The following is a 26,503-nucleotide window of genomic DNA, read 5'->3' on the forward strand; positions in this document are numbered from 1 at the left end:
CTGGCCAGTTAAACTTCCGGCCACAGATCTTGATTGGCGGAACGTATTAGCGAGCTACATCCGGGGACCAGTGGACTTCCACTGGTCGCCTCTGTAGTGTTCACTGTGTTGTAACATCAAGACTGAAATGCAAGACATAACACTCCTCCCCCCCCTAGTTCAGGAAACAAAGTCTTTCAAGTAGGCTGGCGCCCTGCGTTCCCTGGTCGACCTCCTTGGGGTTATCTGGGGAGTTGGAGTGGCCGCTGTGGCTGGAGGGGTGGCTGGTTCCTCGTGTTGGGGTGACACCGGAAGAAGACTGTCTCTGGGGGGGGGGTCGCTCCCACCGCTGTGGTGCTCTTCCGCCCATATAGTTGGTGCGGCCGGCATGGGCTGGGTAGCTTTTGGGGGTGTGGCTGTCAGTTCTCCCCCACCCCCCCTCCACCGATCCTCCGGCAAGGTGCGGCGGCACAGCTGGTCGATATGTCTCCTTAAGATCTGGCCCCCCTCTGACGAGACCTCGTAGGAGTCCAGGTCACCCGCAGCACCCGGGGGGCTAACCACTCCAGGCTACTTGCAAAGTTCTTAGCATATACCGGATCCCCTGGAAAGAACCCCCTAGCGGCTTCCCTGGTTTCGGGGGAACTGCGGAGGTCCGTGGCCTGGTCAGGATGCAACCTGTCTAGCCTCGTGATCAGCTTTCCTCCCCATTAGTAACTCGGCAGGGCTTAACCCGGTGACGGGGTTGGGGGTGATTCTGTTATCAAATAGGAAGGCTGCCAGGCGGTGGTCCCAATCTCCCTGTACAATGCGCCCCAGGGCCTCTTTAGTGGTGCGCACCATGTGCTCTGCTTGGCCATTGGTGGCCGGATGGAAGGGGGCGGACCGAATGTGCTGTATGAGGTATCTATTCAAGAACTCCCAGAATTCCCAGAAGGTGAAAGCAGTCCCATTGTCTGTGACGAGGGTATCGGGAATCCCATGCGTGTAAAAGACCCTACGCAAGGCTCTGACCGCCGCCACGGTGGAGGTTGAAGCTATGGGAATTACTTCCAACCATTTGGTGTATGCATCTACCAGAATAAAGAATATTTGGCCCTTGTATGGCCCCGCAAAGTCTAGGTGTAACTGGGACCACAGCCTCCTATTGGACTCCCAGTGGTGGACAGGGGCACTGGGTGGATCATGCTGGGACTCTAGGCAGTGTTGGCACCTTCGAACCCACCCTTCAATCTCTTCGTCCTTTCCCAGCCACCATACATAGCTGTGTGCCAGGGCCTTCATCCGCACTATTCCCGGATGTGTTTTGTGTAGGGCTTCCAGCACTTGTTTCCACAGTGGGGGGGGGGGGGGGGGAACCACCACCCTGCTTCCCCAAAGAAGGCACCTCTTGTGCATGGACAGTTCTTCTCTGTGTGATGCAAATGCCCTGAATTCTGCATCCTGTTTGCCCGCGGGCCATCCCCTTCCCACCCAGTCTAAAACACGGGCGAGGATGCGGTCTCTACCCGTGGCCCTAGCTACCTTGGCGGCCTGGAGGGGCCTCTCTGGTAGAGTATGTATAAGCATCACATGGTGGGCTGGGTCCGGGTCCATAGAGGGCAGCGGCAGGCAGCTGAGGGCGTCAGCGTGTTCCATAGCTTTGCCAGGGCGGTGGACCAGGGCATATGTGTATGAATTGAGGAACTGATTCCACCGCAAGATGTGCTATGACAGAATTTGCAGCATCTGGCAGTGTGGGGCGAGGAGGCCCAGTAGTGGCTTATGGTCCGTGATGATCGTGAAACGCCTACCGTACAGGTAGTCGTTGAATTTATGCACACCCGCCACTATTGCCAAGGCCTCCTTGTCTATCTGGGCGTAGTTGTGCTTGGCGGTGGTCAGGGTCCTCGAATAATAGGCCACGGGAACCTCCCTCCCATCCGGGAGTTGGTGCCCCAGGACGGCGCTCACCCTGTACGGGGAAGCATCGCAAGCCAGAATCACTGGTAAGGATTTGTCAAAATGGTGGAGCACCTCATTGGAAACTAGTAGGTCTTTGACTGCCTGAAAAGCGGCGGCTTGCTTCTTTCCCCAGACCCACGGGGCATTTTTATCTAGGAGCCTATGAAGGGGTTCTGCGATGGCCGCTTTGTGGGGCAAAAATGACTGATAGAAATTTAATAATCCTAAGAAACTTTGTAACTCCGTCTTGTACATGGGGGCTGGGGCGTGGACAATAGCCCTGGTCCTGTCGGCCGTCGGGTGGATGCCCGTAGCGCCTACTGCAAACCCCAAGGACTCTACTCTCGACACCCCGAGGGAACATTTCTCCTGTTTTACTTTAAGTCCCGCTGCCTGGAAACGGCAGAGTACCTCGCATACGGTTGCTGAACTCCTCAGCGTCCGGTGCGGCGATCAAAACAACGTCGAAAAACGGTTGCACCCAGGGGATCCCTTTGAGAAGAGAATCCATTATGCTCTGAAAAATCCCCGAAGCCACACTAACCCCGAATTGCAACCGCCGCACCCAAAAATCTCCCCTGTGGGTCACAATGGTCTGGGCTTCTGCTGTCTCGGCGTCCACCGAGAGTTGCTGGTATGCCTGGGCCAAGTCCAGTTTCCCAAAAACCTTAGAGCCCGCTAGTGCTGCCAGCATGTGGCTGACCACCGGGACAGGGTATGGATTGTCCTGAAGTGCCTTATTTATTGTGCACTTATAGTCTGCGCAGATGCACACATCTCCATTAGGCTTCACTGGAGTGACTATGGGTGTTTCCCATGCAGCGTAAGAAACCAGTTCTAACACTCCCTGGGCCATGAGGCAGTCTAGCTCCAGTTCTATTTTTGGCTTAAGAGCGAACGGAACTCACCTGGCTTTCAACCTTATCGGTCTCACGTGGGGATCGAGGGGTAAGGTGATGGGAAGCCCTTTGTAGCACCCCAGGGACCCATCAAACACTTCTGGAAATTCTCGGCACACATGCTCGAAATTTTGCATTCGCAGCTGCTGCACCCCCACTATCTGAATACCGAGCGGTCAAAACCAGGCCAGCCCCAGTAATGTGGTGAGCTGGCATTTGACCACGAGTATGTCCAGTTTGCCCCTAAAGTTCTTAAACTCTACCTAACAGTGGCCCAACCCAAAATCTGTATGGGGTTTTTTTGGAAGTCCTGCAGTATGAAATCAGCTGGTCGCAGCCTGGGCCGGCCACGGGGGCAAAGTTTTCTTAGAGACTCCTCCGAAATTATGGAGATGGAGGAGCCTGAGTCCAGCTCCATTAAGCATGGAGTGCCCTCGATTCGGACCGACACCCTGACCTTATCGGGGGTGTTGAGGGGCAAGTTCAGTACCTGCAGGCTAGTCGATGCAGTCGAGTAGTCATCAGTCGAGTCGTGGTTGGTTGACTGGCATCTGCGGGTGGCCTTGGCCCGGCATGCCCATGCTATGTGGCCCACTCTTCCACAGTTCCTGCAGTCTACGTTGCGATAGGGGCAGTCCCGTCGCTTGTGTGGATCCCCACAGTTGGCGCACTTGGTGTTGGCTGGTCTCTCGGTCACTTGTAGCAGATTGGTGGTCGCTCTCGGCCCCATTCCTGGTTGGCGATGGAGCTGGTGTGCCTCCTCCTCCTCTGGGTTGCCCGGCGCTATCTCCTTTTGGTGGACGGCTTCTGCTCACGAGTTGTGGAAAGCTTTGCTTGCTCTCTCAAACGTGGTGGCTTCGTTGAAGGCAAGTTGGAGGGTGAGCTCCTCCTTTGCGAAGAGCTTTTGCTGCAGCCTTTCATCTCGGAGGCCCCAGATGAATTGATCCCTCAGGGCTTCATCTAGCTTGTTGAAGCTGAAGTTCCCTGCAAGTTGGTGGAGGGCGGCCAGGTAGACTGCAGCCATCTCTCCCACCCCTTGATCCCTCTTGTGGAAGAGTAATCGGCGGGCGATGATGGATGGCTGGGGCAAGAAGTGCCCGGTCAGGAGTCTGACTAACTCCTCGTACGTTTTCTCTGTGATCTTCGCGGGGGCCGAGAGACCCTTTGCGATCTCGAATGTGGCCTCCACGCAGACACTCAGGAGCACATCTCTCTTACGGCTGTCGTCCGCGATCATGTTCGCTCGTAGGTAGCAGTCGACCTGTTCCATGTAGCTCTTCCACCTATCGGGGTTGGTGGGGTTGAACTCTGCAAGATGGCCTGTCGTCACACTCGGGTTAGCCGGTGTTGGCGGGTTGGCGGCGGTGGCGGCGGGTGCTTCAGTCTCCCTAGACTTCATGCCTTCCTCGTCTCCAGCCAGGTCAGCAAAGTCCCGCTTGGGGAGTTACCTGGCTAGGATCCCACCTTTGTCGCCACTGTAATGTACTGAGTGACGAGACTTGTTGAAGGCAACATACTTTATTGGCGAGTACATCACAAGGCAAGGAAATGCGGGCTGGGTCCCAATTATATATATACCCCGGAACAACCCTCCATCTGGCCAGGTCCAATCCTGGCCAGTTAAACTTCCCACCACAAATCTTGATTGGCGGAGCGTATTAGTGAGCTACATCCGGGGACCAGTGGACTTCCACTGGTCGCCTCTGTAGCGTTCACTGTGTTGTAACATCAAGACTGAAATGCAAGACATAACAGTAGCAATGCTCCCTCTGAGCTGTGGAGTCTTGTGATCAAAAATTCTATTTTGTGAGCTACTGGCATTAAATTGTGAGCAAGGGATTTGACTTCTCCCAAGGGGTGTCTTTTTGAAGAGGGAGAAAGACTACCATGAATTTTAGTCCCTAGCAGTCCCTTCATTGTTAATAGAACTAGTATCCAAAATAAATATGCTTAATTTTTTATATTAAGCTGTGGTCAGTAACAAAGAACATGGTAGTCAGTTTTGGTTAACAGAGTACCTAAATAATATCACTGGCCTTTTGAGATAAGAAAATACATAACAATTTGTACACCATTCTAGAAGCCTATACTAGCTTTTTTTTTTTTTTAAAGAAGATTTATTGGTATCTTGGCAGGACACATCATTGAAAAAGTAGTTAATGGAGTCCAGATGAATGGATTTTGCCAAAGTCACTTCCAGGGGATGGAGTTGCCTTATGGTTCAAATAACTGAGATTTGCCTGGATTCTATCTTGCTACCGAGTGTGTGCTGGGGTTGACCAAGCTTTTATTTTTAAAAACAACAACATATTACCTAATCACTTAGCAAAAAGCCAAGCTGCTCCTACCCGCCCCCAGTGTTTTTTACCAATGGGTTGATATTACTGTAATGACATACATTCCTTCATTTCACGGAGTAGAAGATAAAGGCAGGATTTGTGCTATCTTTCATTATAGCCAATAAGATTGTCATGTGCCTGCTTGGGCAGCACATCTCCCACTCCCAACAGGCCTTGCCTACCGCCAGTCTAGTGTCCATTGGAAGAAAAAATATATCACCATCGGCAACAGCATTACATCACTTCTGGGAAAACTCAGAAGTGATGTCACTCCTCTATAGGAATTGCATGAACTTCGATGGTAGAATCATACAAGAACACCAGAAAGTGACATTTTACCATAGAGTTTCTGGCTATTCGTAGAGAGGTATGACATCACTTCTGGAAGTGATATCACACTATTACTGACAGCTGCTCCCCCATTTTCCTGCCCCCTGATGTCCTGCTGATTGTCAGACCAGGCCTGATGACTCTAATTGCAAAGCTTTTACTGTTGAACTGATCAGAACCTCACCTGGGTTCAGCATACAGTCGCATGGATACAGCTTGCTTTCTTCTAGATTGGCCATATCTTCAAAAAGCAAGAACCTCCCAAAAGTGCTATTAAAAGATCCATTATTTTAATTAGTTCACAATTTCCTAGTCTGAAACTTTTTGGGGAAACAGAGGAGATGCTTAACACTTTTCATTAGAATTATCTTGTAATTAATTTCCTTTTACAGTCAAGGTTTCCATGTTTCCCACATAGGGCTGCCAATCCCCAAGTGAGGGCAAAGGATCCCCCGGTTTTGAGGCCCTCCCCCCACTTCAGGGTCATCAGAAAGTGGAAGGGGGGAAGGGAAATGTCTGCTGGGCACTCCATTATTCCCTACGGAGACCGATTCCTATAGGGTATAATGGAGAATTGAACTGCGGGTATCTGGGGCTCTGAGGGGGGTGTTTTTTGAGTTAGAGGCATCAAATTTGCAGCATCCAATGCCTCTCCTAAAAAGACCCTCCAGATTTCAAAAAGATTGGGCCAGGAGGTCCAATTCTATGAGCCCCAAAAGAAGGTGCCCCTATATTTCATTATTTCCAAAGGAGGGAAGGCATTTAAAAGGTGTGCTGTCCCTTTAAATGTGATGGCCAAAACTCCCTTTGGAGTTCAATCATGCTTGTCACAACCTTGCTTTTGGCTCCACCCCCAATGTCTCCTGATTCCAAGCCCAAAGTCCCCAAATATTTCTTGAATTGGACTTGGCAATCCTGTTCCCACATCTGATAGGTTTCCACTGACTCATGTTCACTGAGCTGAAAACACAGAGGTCATACTGGATCTAGCATTATTATCAAAGAAGTAACTTAATTCAATAGCAAAAGGCACTTTCTACCATCTTCATTTAGCCTGGAACATGGTTTCCTTCCTTGACCAGGCTAGACATGTGAACGCCTGGGGAAAAACAAGAAAAATTCAGGGGAGGGGGAGTTCTCTTCCTTGAGGACTTTTGCTCAATTTTTCCAATGGAAGAACTGGGAAAGTTGGGGAATACTGGAGCGGAGGAATACTCCCATTAAATATTTTCTCTTTTTGAGTGATAAAAACAATTTCACCTATAAACCATTTAACTTATTGGAAATACATAGCATCAGAAGTCTGAGCACTTCCCCAAATTTTGCAAAATAAATACTGAAAAGTTTGGGGAGCACTGAAAGGCTTCTATGTCATATTTTCTCTTTTGGAACAAGATTATATTCCTATTGTGTGTGCATGAGTGCATCTGTCCAAATAATATAGTTTCTACAGAATTCTACCTTCAACTTTTCTTTTTTTCTACCGCTCAAATGGCAAAATTTAAATATACATGTGCAATGACAGCATCGGGTGCAGCATTTTGCAACTCTTTATTGAATACAGCAATTTTTCTTACAGAAACTGAAAATATTTCTAATATTTCTATTAAATTCCATAAATAGACCACAGGACAATTTTATATGCGACTTTATAAATGATACATTTTATGTTGCTAAATTGATAAAAGACATTTACATTTGATAGAAAAAATAAGTATTGTGTAGTCAAGAAGCCAAGGGATCAGTTTTTAAAAGTAAACTGTGAATGTGAGTCATAAGATAGACGAGTTGCTTCCATGAAAACCCCAGCCACAAGCAGGGGCTAAATGGGCCTCCGGTGGTGCTCCAATTAATAGCAGAAGCTTCCGCTAATACTCAGAGCTAATCGAATGCCTTCCCCTTTGGTTCATCCCTTCTTCGGGCTGCTAAATTATGGCGTAGCTGTTCCGTTAATTGAACTACTGGCAGGGGAGAGTCAGGCAGGCTCCCTGCTTGCAGCTGTGCCTGCTCCTCCTCTGCTGCTGGGTCAGGGGTGGGAGCTGCTGGCAAGCTGAGTACTAGAGGGGCCAGCTGTAGGCTCTGATGCCAGCCTGTCCTTGTCATCCATGACACTCTGGTCCTACCTGGTTTTAATCTGTATTACTTGAAATCTTATGTGATCATGTTGTTCACCACCCTGACACCAGTTCTACTGAGGGGGATGGGGCAGTTGATAAATTCAATAAATAAATAAATAATATGGGGAAAACCTACAGTTATGGTGTGAAAATGCCTCAAAACTTCAGCAGAACTGTATTTCTCAGACCCGCCTTCCTATATTTTCTTTTTATTCAAATAAAAGGGTTTGTTTATATCTCATCTATAAGAACTCTGAAGCAGATGTTCCAGCTTAGGGCTCAAAGTTTCTTGCAGGGAGGCTGAAGCCAGAACAGTGTTATTTTTCTCGAGCCCCTAGCTAAACCCAACTTTTTTTATTTTACACAATTTAGGCTTCCCAAATCCCCGCCTGGGCGGGGGACCCCCGATTTGGAGCCTCCTCCCCCTGCTCGGCAAAAATCCAGAAAGCGGGGGGAATAGCAGCCCTTCCCACGCAGCCTAGATCCCAGCAGCTTCTCCTCTCCCCTTCCCACCCATCCCTGATGCTTCTCCTCCTCCCTTCTCACCTTGGATCGCAGCAGCTTCTCCTTGCCCCTCCCCTTCTCACCCAGCTCCATCGCAGCAGCCGGAGCTTTCCCAGGCTGCTTCCTGCCCCACCCCAAAGGACCATGTGCCTTTGCACCTCCGGAGGTGGTGAAAGGCTTCAACTTTCTGTGTCTGTGTCTTTGTTACTGTGAAGAAGCTGGCTGGTGAGTAGAGAGCCAATCCCCTACATCAGATTTGCGAGAAGGGGGGGTGTGTGGAGGAGAGGGAAACGTCATTATTCCCTATGTGAAATATTTCTCATAGGGTATAATGGGGAATTGATCTGGAGGTTTCGGGGGCTCTGGGGGAGCTATTTTTTGAGGTAGAGGCACCAAATTTTCAGTATAGTATCTAGTGTCTCTCCCCAAAATACCCTCCAAGTTTCAAAATGATTGGACCCGGGGGTCCAGTTCTATGAGCCCCAAAAGAAGGTGCCCCTATCCTTCATTATTTCCTATGGAAGAAAGACATTTAAAAAGGCGTGCTGTCCCTTTAAATATGATGGCCAGAACTCTCTTGGAGTTCAATTATGCTTGTCACACCCTTGTTCCTGGCTCTGCCCCCAATGTCTCCTGGCTCCACCCCCAAAGTCCCCAGATATTTCTTGAATTGGACTTGGCAACCCTAACTCAACTACATTTGGGTTCAAGAATAAAATGTATTTGTAATTGTTGTGAAGATTATATTTAAGTCTGCTGATTTTATGAAGGCATGTAATTTCCTTGTAACCAAAGCTGAACAGTATAAGCCAGAAAGAAAAAAACTTTGTTGTTTAGTAGTATGCAACTGCAATGGAGATCTAGGAGAAAATCAGGCACGCCTCTTAAATTTGCAACTTTTACTTCCTCATTAATTGAGAAGAAATAAGCTATCAGCTTTTAGGAGAACAAAGGATCAAATACCCTGCTCGTCTATCCCAACAGGCTTTGTTGCCTCCTCAGAACTGAAAAAGGAAAAACAAGTAAACGACCCTTCTTTCCTGGCATGAGCAGATTGGGCATGAAGAACCTTCTGTTAGGGTTAGAGCCAGTTAAGTGTAGTCGTTGAGTGTGTGGACTCTTATTTGGGAGAACCGGGTTTGATTCCCCACTCCCCCACTTGCACCTGCTGGAATGGCCTTGGGTTAGTCATAGCTCTGGCAGAGGTTGTCCTTGAAAGGGCAGCTGCTGTGAGAGCCCTCTCAGCCCCACCCACCTCACAGGGTGTTTGCTGTGGGGGGAGAAGATCTAGGAGATTGTAAGCCACTCTGAGTTTCTGATTCAGAGAGAAGAGTGGGGTATAAATCTGCAATTCTTCTTCTGTTATCACCACCACCACTTCCTCCATTTTGTGTCACATATGAAGAGCAGGCCAAAAGAAATTAGGGGACACACAACTGACTTTTTTATTCAATTAGTTTTATAGCTCATCTTTTGATTATAAAAGCCTTAGTGCCCTGTCCTAATGGCCAGAGAGCTCATTTCATCAGATGCATAAAGTGTGAGTCATGAAATCTTACACTGGAAAAACATATGGTAGCCTTTTAAAGTGCCCCAGGGCTCCTGATGTACTTTGCTGCTACAGACTAATACAGTCAGGGCTAATTCAAGATTTTTTGACACCCTAAGTAAATTATGACTTTGGCATTCTCGCCCCTTCAATACAGAGAAATGTGGGATAAAATATATGCTTTCCAGCCCCACAGTCCAAAGGTCTGGGAAGGGTAAAAACAATACCCACAACTATCATCCCCCCTCCCTTTTTTGAGCATCAAGGCAAGGCAAAGTGCAACAGGCAGCTGAGGCAGATTGCTAAAGGCAGGCCGAGGAGAATCATTGCTAAAGGCAGGTGGAGGTGGTGCCCGAAGCTTAAGCAACCTCTGACAGAGCAGAAGGGTCCCAAAAGGAAAGAGGACGAGAACCATGGCCAGCCCAACCCTGGTGAGGAGTCAAAGGGTGTTTTTACACTGTCAGTTTGCGACTCTCTATCTCTGCATTGTAAACTCACCTTTTACATTACATAACGTTCTCATAACTGTTTCGCATCATTGCTTCTCGAGGCATTTACATTTGTTTCAGTGAGATGGGTTTCAACGCCGCCACAAAAGCATTTTCTCTTCGGGTGTTTCAAACTTGTATTGTAAGTTTTCCTGCGTTTTAAAGACTCCTCCAAAAGCCACCACAAGGTGCAGTAATTTGCATGAGAACTGACAGCACTTGAAATTTTTACATATTATTGCTTGCCTCATCTAGGGATTTAAATTTGTATTGTTTTTGCAGTGTTGACACGATTTCAAAGCAATCGTACACATTTAACTAAGCACTGGTATTCCAGCTGCCCTCTAATCAGAGACACCCTCCACCCAAATCGAAACGCTTAAATGTAAAAGGAAAAAAAAAGCGGAACAGTGGCAGGCAATTTGAAGACTCTAAAACTCTGGATCAAACTGAATGTAAAAACACCCAAAGTCACTGGCCAGGGCAGGACCATGGCTAGGGCTCTGGCAAGGTTCTTGGGCAGGCAAGGGGCATTCTACTGAGCTGTTGCTGGTAGATCACAAGAGCTAACACTCCATGCTGGTAGGACACTCTGACCATCACTTCTTCCCATAGGCTCCATTCGGTGCCACCTTCCTGAGAGTCGGAAACGACTGGTGCTTGCACAGGGGACCTTTCCTTCCTTCCTTTCTGAGAGTTACAGTCTCATCTGAACTATCAGTGGCAGATTGGGAAGGCAAAGGGGCATAGCCCCCTGGCACCAACCCTCACAATAGAATGAAGGAAGAGTGAAAGCCAGTGGCTTACAGCAGCATCTCGCATGAGGCGGAGGCTGCCGGCTCACAAGGGGCTAGGACCACTGGTGGCTCCTGACTGCCCAGCTCATACAAATGAGAGCTGCCAGTTTGTGAAAGCAGTAGCAAGTCTCACCTTACTAGGGGTGAGAAAGTAGCCCATTAAGCCCACAAGGACTTAATGGCTAGCCAATTTGTCCCTCCGTACAACCTCCAGTGTCTATCAGGACATCCCCCCCAACATCATCCTTAAAGGCAAGAACAGAAGAAGGCAGCACTGGAGCAGCCACCCAAGAAGGCTGGCTTGGCCCTGCAGACAGATGTTGGATGTTGAGGCATGCTGTGAGCCTCTTTTGGTACCCCTCCATCTCTTGCACCCTAAGCAAACACCTAGGTATGTCTAATAGATGGGCCAGCCTTGAATACAGCTACCTTTCTAGAATTATTACAGATTGGGTGACAAATTAAAAATGAATGAAACAGACCATAGGATATGCATGAATATATCAAACAAACGTATTGCTGTAAAATATTTATGTAACATTATTGAAGTCCAGGATAATTTGTATTTCTCCAGGCTAGGCTACTGTAACATGCTCTGTGCAGGACTGCATTTGAAAATTCAGACATATCAGTTGGTGGGACATTATTTTAATATTGTATGGTTTGTGATTTATTGCACTTTTAAATTGCATCTATGTGCCCTTGGGGGGGAAGTCTTTTGAAAGATGAGATCTATTACTTCAATAAAATAAATTCTTATGTTAGTCTGATTAATAAGATGAATATGGTATCCCAAATTATATTTTATTGCTGTGCTAATAACATTATCAGAAAGGCTAATGAAAACAGGATGGTGCCTTCTAAGCAAAATGCTAGCTTCTTTTACTGAGAAACCAGAGATAAAACCACTCGACAAAAGGTAACATTTTGTTTAAAATATGGAATAAATGTGGAAATTAATTCTAGCTGTATTTCCCATCCACCATTTCAGTTGTTAAAGATGTGCTTTTTCAGTCTGCACCAGCATCCAGGTAATGTTAGGATATGGGGAAAAAACACAATGGAAAGATGCAAGAAATTATTTCTAGAAAACAGAGTACTAGGCCTTTGATAAAAGTTTCTTATACAGATAATATTTATCAAAAAGAGTTTTTTCCTCAAAAGTTGTTCATTCTCTAACAATGCAATGATGGATTGCACTAGTTTTACCACAGAGTTTCTACAGATTCATAGAGTGGTGTAACATCAGTTCTGGTTTTCCCCTAAAAGTTATGCAATGCTGTCACCCAACAGCTGTTCCTCTCCCAGATTCCTGCCAGTTGCCAGTCATTGGCTTGTAAATGAATGTTGAAGGCATATCAGGGTGTGAGCAGGATTTAGCTGGTATTCTAAGCTCTCCTGGACCAGGCTTGGACCCCCAACCATGGCATGAAATGAAGTTGAGCCAGCACAGGGACCTTAGGGCTTGGGGGACAGGAGGATTTGCTGATCCCCATGGGTCCACCACTTGCCATCTTCATAATCCATTTGTCTTTCTTATCTCTTCCTCCCCCTTCTGCAGTTCGTCAACTCTCCTTCAGTGACTCACTATGTAAAATAACACAGTACTTAAGTGTCCCAGAGCTTCAAATACATTCTTGGTATTCCTTATAGCCACCAGGGGAGTATCACTGTATTACTGGAATTATCTACAAAAGGTTGCAGAGGAGAAGTTATTGACCAAACAAAACCACAGTGTATTTTGAACTACAAATAAATATTACAGATGTTGACACTCAATATTTAAGCCACCCAGTAAACGTGTGGCTGAGCTGAGAACAGAATCTGAGATGATGACTAATCTTGTTCGTTTTGCTACAGATTATCATTGATGGCTACCTATGTTTTCATACATATTAGCATACCAATATCTTTCTATTCCATGGGATGTCATGTTATTTTTGACTTGGATTGGATTGGATATTGGATTTATATCCCACCCTATACTCTGAATCTCAGAGTCTCAGAACAGTCATAATCTCCTTTACCTTCCTCCCCACAACAGACACCCTGTGAGGTAGGTGGGGCTGAGAGAGCTCTTACAGCAGCTGCCCTTTCAAGGACAACTCCTACGAGAGCTATGGTTGACCCAAGGCCATTCCAGCAGCTGCAAGTGGAGGAGTGGGGAATCAAACCCGGTTCTCCCAGATATGAGTCCATGCACTTAACCACTACACAAAACTGGCTCTCTGCTTTGCATCCAAATATGGATAAAAAGATCAAAGCTCCTGATTCAAACTTAATTAATTAAAACTGCCATTACATCCCTCTATCATGTCAGACACATCAATTACAGTGTGTGAAATAAAACAAAAGCCAACACTTCAGCCACTGGGCCTTTAAAAAATTCCTGCACTCATAAAATTCATTATGATATGAAAACATTAAAACTGTAGCCACTGGCAGGCTCCTTACGGAGAACACAGCCTTTATTGGGGTCTGCTCAATTCCTCACTGAAAATGCCAGAGTGAGATTTCAAAGGACTATATAAACATTTTAACAAGCTGGCAGGATCGTCCATTATAAACTGACAGAAAGAAATCAAGGGGTGATTTGTTTCCACTCCATCTTCTAGAGAAGAGAAAACACAGAATGTGTGTTTACGGAAAACAGAGGAGCTGATCTGGATTAATCATTCACCCCAGTATACTATTGCTTAGAAACCATGCTCTAATGAAGTGTGTCTTCCAGACTTCCCTTGCACATGATTGCTGTATCCTCTCCCCAGTTCAAATCAGGGTGGCAGTTACCTAGGTTTACAATTGACACTAGTAGATAAATCTGATATTGGTAATTCTGAGCAACATGATGAGTAGGACGGCTCCAAACCTCTATAGAGCTGTCTTTAGTGTGTGCGTGATAGTGCCAACAAGTGAATAAGATGTCTGCCTAGACTACCTTTACCTCAGACAGCCAGAATCAGTTCTATTAAACTTAACATCGGATTAGTGGAACTTGAATAACTTCTGCCATTGCCCATGACTGCCTTTGTGTTCCAGCTGCAGGTACACTGGTAGGCTGGAATGTTATATACCTAATTCCAAACTGGGCCATACAGTGTAAATCAAAGCTTTTTGTTAAAATTTGGCTAGCTACCTTTATTTTAGCCTGTACAGGGGGTCAGCAAGAAATCCATAATCATTCCATTTGGGGTGGGGGGGGGGGGGTAAGCCAAATACCAAGCTGAAGCTGCCCAGAACTGCATTATGCCGCCAGATTGTAAAAGAGAAGAGGTTTTAAATCCCTCCCCACTTTTTCCAGAGATTTTGATAAGAAATGAATATACAATGACAGATAAGAAAATGAAAAAAACAAACCTCTTTCCTAGTTCTTTCAACAACAATAGGATAGGGAAAGTTGACATTCAGGGAAACATTTTCCACAAGAAAGGGGGGGAACGCTTTCAGCCTTTGCTGTTGTTAGAGAATTCTCAGCAGGACTACTGTGTGATAGCAAAAGGGTCACATGGGCATGCGTGTGCAAAAACACACTCAAGAATACCAGTCTTATTCAAAATAGGTTACTGCACACAAGTCATGTCTAAAATATATACTGGGGTACTAAAAGACTTTCTATATAAACTGACCTTATAAATATTTTAAAATTATTTTTCAGTGTGGGGAAACTGAATTGCATTTTTATGCATAATACATCCTGCTGCTTTGGTTATTTTGCCTTTCTCTAGTATATGAAACAACTGATTTAAATTTTTGTAAGCTATTGTTTAAAAAAGAGAAGAACACCATTAGTTTTTAAAAACATACACGGCTTTTTAGAACTGGATTCATGAGGTTAGATTCAAATTTCTGTGACCTAAAGAAACTCTCACAAGCAGTAACCCCCCAGTAACCCCTAGAAAACTCTTATTTGCTTAGTGTTGGCACTTAGTGCAGTCATAACCAGAGTGCACCACGGAGGGATCAGGGCCGACGCATGAGAGTAGTCCAAGCAGGTGACTGTCTGGGGCACCGTCTGGGGCATCACCTGACCTAGAGGCACCACGAGGCACCCCCTCCCCTCACACCTGCTGCCTTCCTGATTTCGTTGAGGCTTAGAAAGCCTTGGCCAAGTCAGGGTGTGTGGCAGCGAGCATGCTCAAAGCCCAGTTCTGAGCGCATCTGCTGCCTTCCTGACTTTGCCAAGGTCTCCCGAGGCTTGGGAAGTCTCAGCAAAGTCCAGGGGCATGGCAGTGAGCATGCTCAGAGCCTGGCTCTGAGCACGCCTGCTGCCTTCCTGACTTCACCGAGGTCTCCGAAGGCTCGGGATGCCTTGGCGAAGCCTGGGGGCATGGCAGTGAGCATGCTCAGAGCCTGGCTCTGAGTGCACCTGCTGCCTTTCTGACTTCGCCGAGGCCTCCTGAGGCTCGGGAAGCCTCGGCGAAGTCCGGGCGGCGTGACGTCATTGGTGTGTGTGTGCAAATACAACACTTGGGGTGGGGGCGGGGGCACAGGTTTCGGCATTGGGAGTAAGAGCCCGTAGCGCTGGGCCTGGGAGGGATGAAGCTGGGTAACCGCTCTTTACTCATACAGAGTTCACTCTGCTAGCAGAAAACTAAGGGAGGCAATTGTATCTAATTCTGCTCCTTCCCTTATCCAGAGATTTTGATAAGAAATGAAAAAAACAAACCTCTTTCCTAGTTCTTTCAACAACAAGGGGATAGGGAAACGTCGACTGCGGGGTAACATGATAGAGGTTTACAAGATTATGCATGGGATGGAGAAAGTAGAGAAAGAAGTACTTTTCTCCCTTTCTCACAATACAAGAACTCATGGGCATTCGATGAAATTGCTGAGCAGTCAGGTTAAAACGGATAAAAGGAAGTACTTCTTCACCCAAAGGGTGATTAACATGTGGAATTCACTGCCACAGGAGGTGGTGGCAGCTACAAGCATAGCCAGCTATAAGAGGGGATTGGATAAAAATATGGAGCAGAGGTCCATCAGTGGCTATTAGCCACAGTATGTATATGTATATATATGTGTGTGTGTGTGTGTGTGTGTGTATGTATACTGTAAGCCAAAATGCCCTCAAAACGAGGTTGGGGAATTGACAGGTGGGCACCTGGCTTAAAAAGGATCTTTGAATCTATGTATACAGGTTACAGGTCCAGAAATTATTGCTTAAAATTACCAAGGATATTAATTAAGTAAACACAATTAAAATGCATTGCAGAAAAATATAGGCACACATACAAGATAATAAACTCATAAAACATACATACAGTTCTAAGATAAATAGAGAGAGATTCAGAGATAACACACAGATGGACAAACAGGGTGATAATTACCGATCATAGTCTTCAAGGAAGGCTCCAATGGCAACTTTGGGGGTTGGATCATGAAGAATTGAGCCGCTTCTCAAAAGGGGAGCGGACCGGAGCCTTTGTTCTGGGCAGAGAAGGCAACTCCAACGCCTGCTGCCTACTTTTCTCAGCGAGGAAAAAGGCCAAGACATCATGGAATATTCTGAGGGGATTTACTTTGGCTGACCAGGAGTCCCAGTGGGGTTCCTTTAAGGCTTTGAAGAGTCCCCATCGAGGAATTGCATTCCAGCATCTACAAAGGGTCTCCGTGGTCATTAAATTGACTTAAATTCATCAAGATTCAAGCTTTCTTTGGACTATTTAAATTTCTAAATATTAATCTTTGAAGAGGACGGTGTTAAGGAGGTTAAATTTGGCTGCAAGGTAAGGAGATCTTTAACTTTCATTCCGGAACTAAAATCAATTTTATATGCTACAATATTCTAAAGTTATAAACAAGAGAAGGAGGTAATTTTGAGACTTTTTGGAGATTTAGAAGCAAAGTTAAAGGCTGAAAAACAACTTATGTTTGGAATACTTGCAGTTTTTGCAAAAAAAAACCCCCATTGTCACTGAGTTGCTGAGCTGGAAGACTGCACAGGAAGTGACACAAAAATTGTATCGCGAGATCTTTCAACCATTGAGAACGGGACTTTGTGGCAAGAAAAGCAGGAAGAGGCCATTGGAAGAAGGAAATTTAAAGACCTTCTGGTCTTCTCTAGGACTTGAAAATCATAGAAAAATTGCGGCAGCCATTAAAAGAAGGTCAAAATAATTTTAAAATCTAAAGGAAAAAAATGGGACTTTAAAAGTTATTGGAGCCGGCAGATTTCATCACCAAAGAGTGAAGCATATTGGAATATATAACTGGTATTAATTTTGGTGGCCTTTTGGAGAAAAAGAAAATTTTAAAAAGGTTAGAAAAATCGCGGGCGCCATTTTGTCTATTTAAAAAACTTTAAACATTAATATCTTGGGCTAAGAAGCCCTGAGAACAGCTATTTTGGGTGCATTGGAAAGGGCATCTCCTAATCTATAAGATCCAGTGGTTTATTTTTAATTTGGAGCGATCAACCTGAACACTCATTTTGGCAGTGAGGGGAGTGAAATGTCTGAGCAGAGGCTGCCAAAACTGACATGTGCAAGGACTGCTTCACTTGACGAGGGAAAAATGCCAAAAATACAAGAACAACTAGATGCCATGGAGGCAAGACTGATCAAAGTGATGGAGCTAATAACAGAAAATAAAAAGCAAGTAGTCAAAGAACTATTTATTTATTTATTTATTTTATTCGATTTATATCTCGCCCTACCCCACCGAGGTGGGCTCAGGGCGGCTTACAACAGTAAAAGCTAACAGAGATCAGTTTAAATATGATTAAAATTATACAATAAAATACATAAAAACCTAAAAGGTGGTGAAGTCAGAAATAGAAAAAGAAATTGAAGACCTCAGAAAGGACTCACAAACAACTTTGAATAAAGTACATGTGGTTGAAAATAAGGTGAAAGATCAAGATTCCATGATTAATAAATTGCAGGAGAAAGCAGCTCTGCAAGATTGCAAGTTAATGGAAAACCAGATTCTTTTGAGAGGAGTACCTGAAGATGAAGGATCTGATTTAAGGACATATATAATAAGAATCATTGATGAGTTTTTAGAGATGGGCTCTGATTAATCTAGTTACCTGTATGATTATATATATAGGATTAACTCCCTATATGCGAAGAAAAACAAATTACCAAGAGATGTCGTAGTTAAATTCATTACAAGAGAAATGGTGGGAAAGAACTTAAAAAAGCAATTTGAAAAAACCCTGGAAATTGAGGGAAGCAGAGTAAGAATTATGAAAGAGTTGCCAAGAAAAGTCATAAGTGACAGAAGACTATACAAAAAGTTAATAATAATAATAAGTTTTTTATTTATACCCCACCCTCCCCACCGAAGCAGGCTCAGGGCGGCTTACAAAGCATGATATAAAATATCATGGTATAACAATAAAACAAAGTAATACAATCAATAAACAGAGCAGTATAAATTATACAATATATAAGTTAACATTAAAATCATCAATCTAAAAACAGTATAATGGTGCTACAGTCGCAGTATATACAAGATGGCTTGATGTTAATTCCAGGTTCATCTTAAAAGTTTAGTTGGAAGAGGGCGGTTTTGCAAGCCCCATGGAACTGATTAAAGTTAACAGATAAGTTGCGGGACATGGATGTGAGATACAGATGGATACTGCCAGAAGGTTTAAGTTTTGAATATGGAGGGGAAAGGATTACAATTACAAATGTACTGGAACTGTGGAAGTTTTTTGAAGAAAATAGGGGATTTGGGGATACAGAATAAAAAAGAAGAACCATTATGGAGTACAAATTAATATCTTAGAACGTAAATGGACTAAATTCACCGCAAAAAAGAAAGGCTACATTTCAATGGATCAAAAAACAAAAATGTAATATAATTTGTCTACAAGAAGCACATATTAAACAATTGGATTACAAATTTTTATGAAATAAACAATTGGGAAAAGAATTTTTCTCCTTGGCTTAGGAGAAAAAAGGGGTGTGATTTTTTTTTATATTAAACAAGAATTAGATCCAAAATTGATTTTTAAGGACAGTGATGGCAGATATCTAGCTGTGAAAGTGACAATGAATGATAAAAAGACGTTGTTGTTTGGACTGTATGCCCCAAATGCGGCAAAAGACTCTTTTTTAAAAGACATTACGCAACAATTACACCAAGTGATCTATGAACAAATAATGATAATGGGAGACTTCAATGGAACAATTATAAATTATTCAGACAGATCAGGAAAAAGAAGTAAGGAGGGGAAACTACCAAAGTCATTTTTTGACTTAGTGGAGCAAGAAAATTTGGAAGATATATGGAAGAAATTTAATCCTAAAGTGCGTGACTGTACTTTTTTTTCAGCAAGGCATAACTCTTTCTCAAGAATTGATATGTTATGGACTACAAAAGATCTTGGACTTATGACAAAAAAAAATAGAGATTCTTCCTAAAGTTGGGGCTGATCACAACCCACTGACGTGGTTGGCAAAAAGTGTGAAAAAGACTAGGATATGGAGAATAAATGAAGATTTGCTACAGAAAACAGATAGTGGTGTCTCTAGAACAAGAAACTAAAGCTTTCTTTCAAATAAATGAAAATGAGGACATTCATTTCCAAACTGTGTGGGATGCATACAAAGCTGTAATTAAAGGTACTTTAATTACAATGAACAATAAAGATAAAAGAGACAAGGAAAAGCAAATGCTGGACATTCAAAAAGAGATTGGAAAAAAAGAAAAAGAACTCAAAAAAAGACCGGGAAAAAAGAAAATAATAAGGGAAATTACTATATTGCAGAACCAATTGAGACATTTGTTAAATAAAGAGGTAGAATAGAACCTTAAGAGACTGCAACAGAAATCCTTTGAAGGAGCAAATAAACCTGGAAAATATCTGGCTTGGCAAATGAAAAAAAAGGAAAATAAATTTGTTACTAAAATTGTATTGGAAGATAAAGAAATTGTTGACCAAGCAGAAATTAAAAGGGAGTTTTATAAATACTATGCTAAGTTATTTCAAGGTCAAAAGGTGGAGAAAAGAAAAATAGATGCCTATTTACAGAAAATTCAAGTAAGTCCCTTAACAGAAAATATGGAAAAGGTCTTAAATGAACCAATTGAAAAAATTGAAGTTGAAGCAGCAATAAACTCAATGAAAATGGGAAAGGCGCCAGGCCCAGATGGTTTTACAGCAAAATTTTATAAAGTCCTCGTAGAAGTGTTAGTACCAAAACTTTAAAAATTGATGAATATTATAAGGATTGATGGGAAAATACCAAATACATGGAAGGAAGCAATAATTTTGTTGATACCAAAAGAAGATAGAGACACCATTACTTAAAAACAATTACAAAATATATGCTAGGATACTAGCAGAACGACTCAAGCAGTATTTGAATAATTTTATTAAAGAGGAACAAGCAGGATTTCTTCCCAGGAGACAAATCAGAGATAATATTAGAACTTTTATAGATATTGTTGAATATTATGAGAAGCATCCTGAAAAAGAGGTGGCATTATTCTTTGCAGATGCAGAGAAGGCCTTTGACTATGTGAACTGGGATTTTATGTTTGCAGTGATGGAGAAATTAGGACTTGGAGAAGCTTTTATACGACTGGTTAAGGCGATATATACTGAGCAACAAGCAAGACTCTGTATAAATGTGGATTCGACTGAGAAAATGATAATCAGCAAGGGTACAAAGCAAGGTTGCCCTCTATCTCCATTGATATTCATAATGACACTAGAGATTTTGCTTATGCAAATACAAGAAGACAAAGAAATAGAGGGGCTGAAACTGAAAGGGTTTTTTTACAAATACAGAGTGTTTGCTGATGATGTAATGTTTATCAATGAAAATCCCTTATTTGTGACACCATTGCTGCTTCGTAAAATTCAAGAGTATGGAGAATTGGCTTTTATATAAATTTATTTTATATAAAATAAAGAAAAATCGAAAATATTGTGTAAAAATATGGCAAAGAGTCAACAGGAAGAATTGCAAAGGGTAACAGAGTGTTGCTTCAAAAGTAAGAAAAGTGTGGAAATTACTATGAAAAACATAGATTTGTATAAAAATAATTATGAAAAGCTTTGGCGGAAAATTGACGAAGATTTGATAAAATGGAATAAATTAAACTTGTCTATTATATTTATATTTCAAACAATTCCAATTGTGAAGGACAATAAACATTCAGTAAATGGCAAAGAAAAGTCTCAGAATTTGTATGGGCGGGCAAGAAACCAAGAATTAAAATGAAAAAGAAAGAGGAGGTTTCCAATTGCCGGATTTAAAATTGTATCATGATGCAGTATGTTTGGTATGGATTAAAGAATGGATGACGTTACTAAATAAGAAGCTGCTGGCATTAGAAGGTCATGAAAATATTTTTGGTTGGCATGCATATATGTTTCGTGGGAAAAATAAGATGGTTTTTTCTCGCATCATTATATAAGAAGAAACTTGCTAAGTACTTGGGTAAATTATGAAAAATACAGTGATGAGAGAAAGTCGCTATGGATTGTGCCAACAGAAGTATTAAAATTATCTTCAGAAACTGATGCAGGGATGTGGTTAACGTACAATCAACTACTAAAGATACAGGGAGGAAAGGTGGAACTCAAATCAGCTGAAGAATTACAGTATAAATATAATTGGTTTCAATTGCAACAAATTAAGAGTTTGGTGGAACAGGACATAAAAAATGAAGATATTAGACAAGAGCAAACAGAATTGGAAAGAATGCTATTGGGAGACAACGAAAAATTGATTTCAAGAATTTATAAACTATTAGTGAAGTGGTATACAGAAGATGAAGTAGTTAAATCTCAAATGATTAAATGTGCAATTAATTTTAACTATTATTGAAGTGGTCTACAGAAGATGAAGTAGTTAAATCTCAAATGATTAAATGTGCAATTAATTTTAACAAAGAAATACAAATGGAATCATTTCATTTTCATTTTATTCGATCTATATTCCACCCTCCCCACCGAGGCGGCTCATGGGAGCACCTGTGGAAAAACGCTATGAAAATTTCGACATGTTATAATATTAAAGAAAACTGTTTCAAAATGCTATATAGATGGTATATGACACCTAAGAAACTGGCAAAAGTGAACAATCAGGTGTCAGATAGGTGTTGGAAATGTAAAAAACATGAAGGATCTTTCTACCATATGTGGTGGACTTGTGAGAAGGCAAAGCAATTTTGGTAAATGATCCAGCAAGAAATGTCAAAAATTTTATGTTATGACATTAAGAGGTCGCCAGACTCTTTTTTGTTGGGATTACAAAGGGAAAGTTTTCCAAAACAAGATAGAACATTGGTGCGGTATCTGCTTTCAGCAGCAAGGACATTATATGTGCAGGTATGGAAGCAAGATAAAATACCAAAAAAATGGGATTGGATTTTGTAGAACAAATTTTTATTTTTTGCAACATATTGAAATATATTTAAACATATCATTTAAGATGTTAACCAATACATTACAAATTTCCTCCTCCCCCCAACCCTTAGTTTCTTGACCTCTGCCGGTACTTAAAGTAATTAAAAAAGAAAAAAGGTAAAATTCACAATGATAGAATCTTCACTTACATTTCCAGTTATCTTAACACAAAATAAACCAAAACTATGCGTTAGTAATTATTAAAATTAACCTTCTATTTTTCTCATAATCTAACCACCTATAAAATTGCATATCAGATCAGAAAACCACATTAACAACTTTATCTTCCCATTAAAAGTTCATGTAATATTATCAAAGACCACTAAGTGTCTCTTGACTTTCCATTGTTTTTCAACATATTCTTGAAATTTCTTCCAGTCATCCTTAAATTTTTCTGAATTACAGTCTTTTAAGATTCTAGTAAGTTTATCCATTTCACTCCAGTGTAACACTTTTACGATCCAGTCCCATTTCTCTGGTATTTTATCTTGCTTCCACATTTGCACATATAGTGTCCTTGCAGCTGAAAGCAAGTACCACAACAATGTCCTATCTTGTTTCAGAAAACTTTCCATTTGTAATCCCACCAGAAAGATATCTGGTACTCTCTTAATGTCATAACCCAAAATTTTCATGGTCTATTGTTGAATCATTTGCCAAAACTGTTTTGCTTTTTCACAAGTCCACCACATATGGTAGAAAGAACCTTCATGTTTTTTACATTTCCAACACCTGTCTGATATTTGATTATTCATTTTTGCTAATTTCTTAGGTGTTATATACCATCTGTACAACATTTTAAAACAGTTCTCTTTAATATTGTAACACGTTGATATTTTCATAGAGTTCTTCCATAGGTGTTCCCATGTCTCCATTTGTATTTCTTTATTCATATTTATTGCCCATTTTATCATTTGAGGTTTCACTACTTCCTCTTCTGTAGACCATTTCAATAGTAACTTATAAACCTTGAAATCAATTTTTCATTCTCACCCAACAGCATTTTTTCCAATTCTGTTTTGTCTTGTCTTATTCCTCTATTCCTAATATCCTGCTCCACCAAGCTTATGATTTGTTGCAGTTGGTACCAATTAAATTTGTCCTGTAATTCTTCCACCGGTTTTAGTTCCACCTTGCCTCCCTGTATTTTTAGCAGTTGTTTATATGATAACCATTTATTTTCCTGTGGATCTGACGATAACTTTATAACTTCTGTTGGCACAATCCATAGTGGTTTTCTCTCATCACCATATTTATTATATTTTTTCGAAGTATTCAATAAGTTTCTTCTTATATAATGATGTGAGAAAAAACCATCCATCTTCTCCTTCCCATAATACATATAAGCATGCCAACCAAAAATGTTCCCATGGCCTTCTAATGCCAATAATTTCCTGTTAAGTAAAGTTATCCAGTCCTTAATCTATACCAAACAAACAGCATCGTGGTATAACTTAAAATCGGGCAACTGGAAGCCACCAATGGAATTGAATTTTAAAAGTTATTTCTTGGAGTGAAATGGACAAACTTACAAGAATCTTGAAAAACTATGATTTGGAGAAGTTTAGAAAGGAATGGGAAAAATATGTCGAAAAACACTGATAGGTAAAGGGACACTTAGTGATTTTTGATAATAGTTGAATGGTGGTGGAATAATGGACTAAAATTTTTAAAGGAATAATTTTCCTGAGCTCAAGGTGTAAAGAAAAACTGAAGATGGATTTACAGACTTTAATTATTCTTATTTTGTGTGTGTTTCTATTTCTTTCATACTGTTATAAAGGTTTAAAATGGAGATTCTTGATTTGATAAAATTACCTTAAATTTTTCTTTACAATTTTTAGTAAACACTGGTGGGGGTCAAGAAAAGGGTGGGAGAGGAGAAGGGGGGAAAGTGCAATCTATTGCTTTTAACTTGTATTATTTTTTGTTTTCTTTGGTAAAACTATAACAATATATTGCAGATTAATAAAATTGTTTTAAACCGAAGGAAGGCTCCAATGACAAACGAGGACTAGGGGGAGGGGACCCTCAACTGATCAGGAATTGGGGATGTATCTAGACAGCGGAACTGGGATACTGCTAGATGCACACCTGTGAGGAGCTGGGTCACAGGTTATAAGGACTACCTTGATCCCTTAGGGGATGGGAGGTACAGGGGCGGATGAGAGTGGTCAGCTGGTACATGACCTCAGAAAAAGGGGAGGCTCTGCAATGACCATAAGGGCTGGACTTATGCAGTAGCCAATAGCCAGTTAATTGGCAGTCCCTGATTGGATGCTCATAGCTAGCCAATGAGCAGACTTGGCCTTGGTTACCTGATTGGACTTCCAAGTAACAATGGGCCAAGGGGGAGGCTCCAGGATAACCATTAAGGGAAAGAATGGGAAAAATTGTTAAGGTGGGGGGTACTTAAGTCTATCAAACTTATCTAAAAAGGTGACAAAAGATGGCCAAATTGCTACCTAGGTAACACCCGGTCTATACAAAGAAACTTGGCTCTGGGTGAAGATGTTCTTCCTCCTCTTCGATCTTCTATTGGCAGCAGTCTTTGTCTTGAGTTCCGTTGGACAAAGGCTTAGGCAGTCTGACAGGATCCATGCCTAAGATAAGCTTGATAGCTTTATGCATAGGTGACATCTGATGAGTACGTGAGCTTCCCGCTTCGCTGTAATGGACTCTGGCACTGCAGGAAGATAGCTGCTGGTGATGTTAGCCTTCCCATATGGGTTCTATGGTCAAGGCTGGAATCCGCTTGCCTGGACAGTTCCTGGCGGCGCAACTTCTTCCGCTGCAATGGCTGAGATGGTGATCGCACGGAGCGACTGGAAACCATCTGTTTTCCTGGTTAGCACTCCTCCAGAGACATGGAGTGCTGCTGCAACGTTGTGGCTTTTAGTACTCATAAGTCTGTTCCAGTTTGGTAGACAAAACCCACATTCTCCTGGCAGATGTGTGTGAATTGAGTCTCCAGGCACCCTGGCAACCAAGCGGGTGACTACGATGTTCTGGAATTAGGGGTATTTTTCTCACAATATGTTTGTGTTTGTGTATATATATATATATATATATATATATATATATATACACACACACACACACACATATTGGCCACTGTGTGACAGAGAGTGTTGGACTGGATGGGCCATTGGCCTGATCCAACATGGCTTGTCTTATGTTCTTATGTTCTTAAACCTTCTGCAGCTTCCCATACAGCAATATATAGATCAAGGGTGTCGAACTTATATAAACGAGACCTTGTTGGGCCAGACCACGTGTGTCATAAAATGTAATGTCAGGTAACAGAGATGTAAACTTTATGAAGGACACAGACAAATACAATGAAAGATTTTTTTAAAACTTAAAAGAATACATACTAAAGGTTAGCACACTTGAAATAAATATTATTCTTATTTGTTTATTTATATTCCACCCATTGCCCCACAGGGGCTCAGAGCGAAGCACAACATAAATAATAAAATCACAATAAAATCACAGCAGCATGACAATAAAAACAGATTACAATATTCAGTACAACAGAGTGGTCCAGCAGGACAATATGGTAAGATGGTGTAGCTGGACAGTATAGCAAATCAGCGCAGTAGGGTAGTATAGTAGGGGAGGCCAACCGATCTAACAGATAGATGCCTGCCACCTTACCCGAAAACCTGGAAAAACAGCTCCGTTTTACAGGCCCTATGAAAGGCTAGCAAGCCAGGTAGAGCCCAGATCTCCACAGGGAGCTGATTCCACCAGGCTGGGGCCAGGACTGAGAAAGACCTGGCCCTGGTAGAGGCAAGACGAGGACAAGGACAGTCAAGACAGGGCCAGGGACAGTCAGCCTATTTTAGGAGACCGAACGAAAATATTCTGTTTATTTAACAGTCTCTGATAACTGACACTTCTTGCTCTGAATTATTGCATCAAAATCTGAAGCCAATGTCTGTGCCGTAGCAATCTTGAGTATGCTGTTCAGGCATTGTTCAGGTATGCATCTCTAAGTTGCAAACCTACTTTTGATGTACTGGCATTCATTACAGAAATCTCATGGTCAATGCTTTGAGCCTAAGACCTAGAAAAAACATGAAATGGCTGGGCACTGAAGAAGAAGACCGCAGATTTATACCCCGCCCTTCTCTCTGAATCAGAGTCTCAGAGTGGTTTATAAATTATATATGAGCAT

The 26,503-nt window shown here is 42.3% G+C and overlaps 1 protein-coding gene across 1 annotated transcript in view; it reads right to left on the reverse strand.

The window, feature by feature from the left end:
* The window catches only part of SMOC1 (SPARC related modular calcium binding 1), a 256,148-nt gene that overhangs the window by 151,160 nt on the left and 78,485 nt on the right, over positions 1 to 26,503 (reverse strand). The gene's annotated exons all lie outside the window — the stretch shown is intronic.

The sequence above is a fragment of the Heteronotia binoei genome, chromosome 21 (assembly GCF_032191835.1).
Source record: "Heteronotia binoei isolate CCM8104 ecotype False Entrance Well chromosome 21, APGP_CSIRO_Hbin_v1, whole genome shotgun sequence".
Lineage (NCBI taxonomy): Eukaryota > Metazoa > Chordata > Lepidosauria > Squamata > Gekkonidae > Heteronotia > Heteronotia binoei.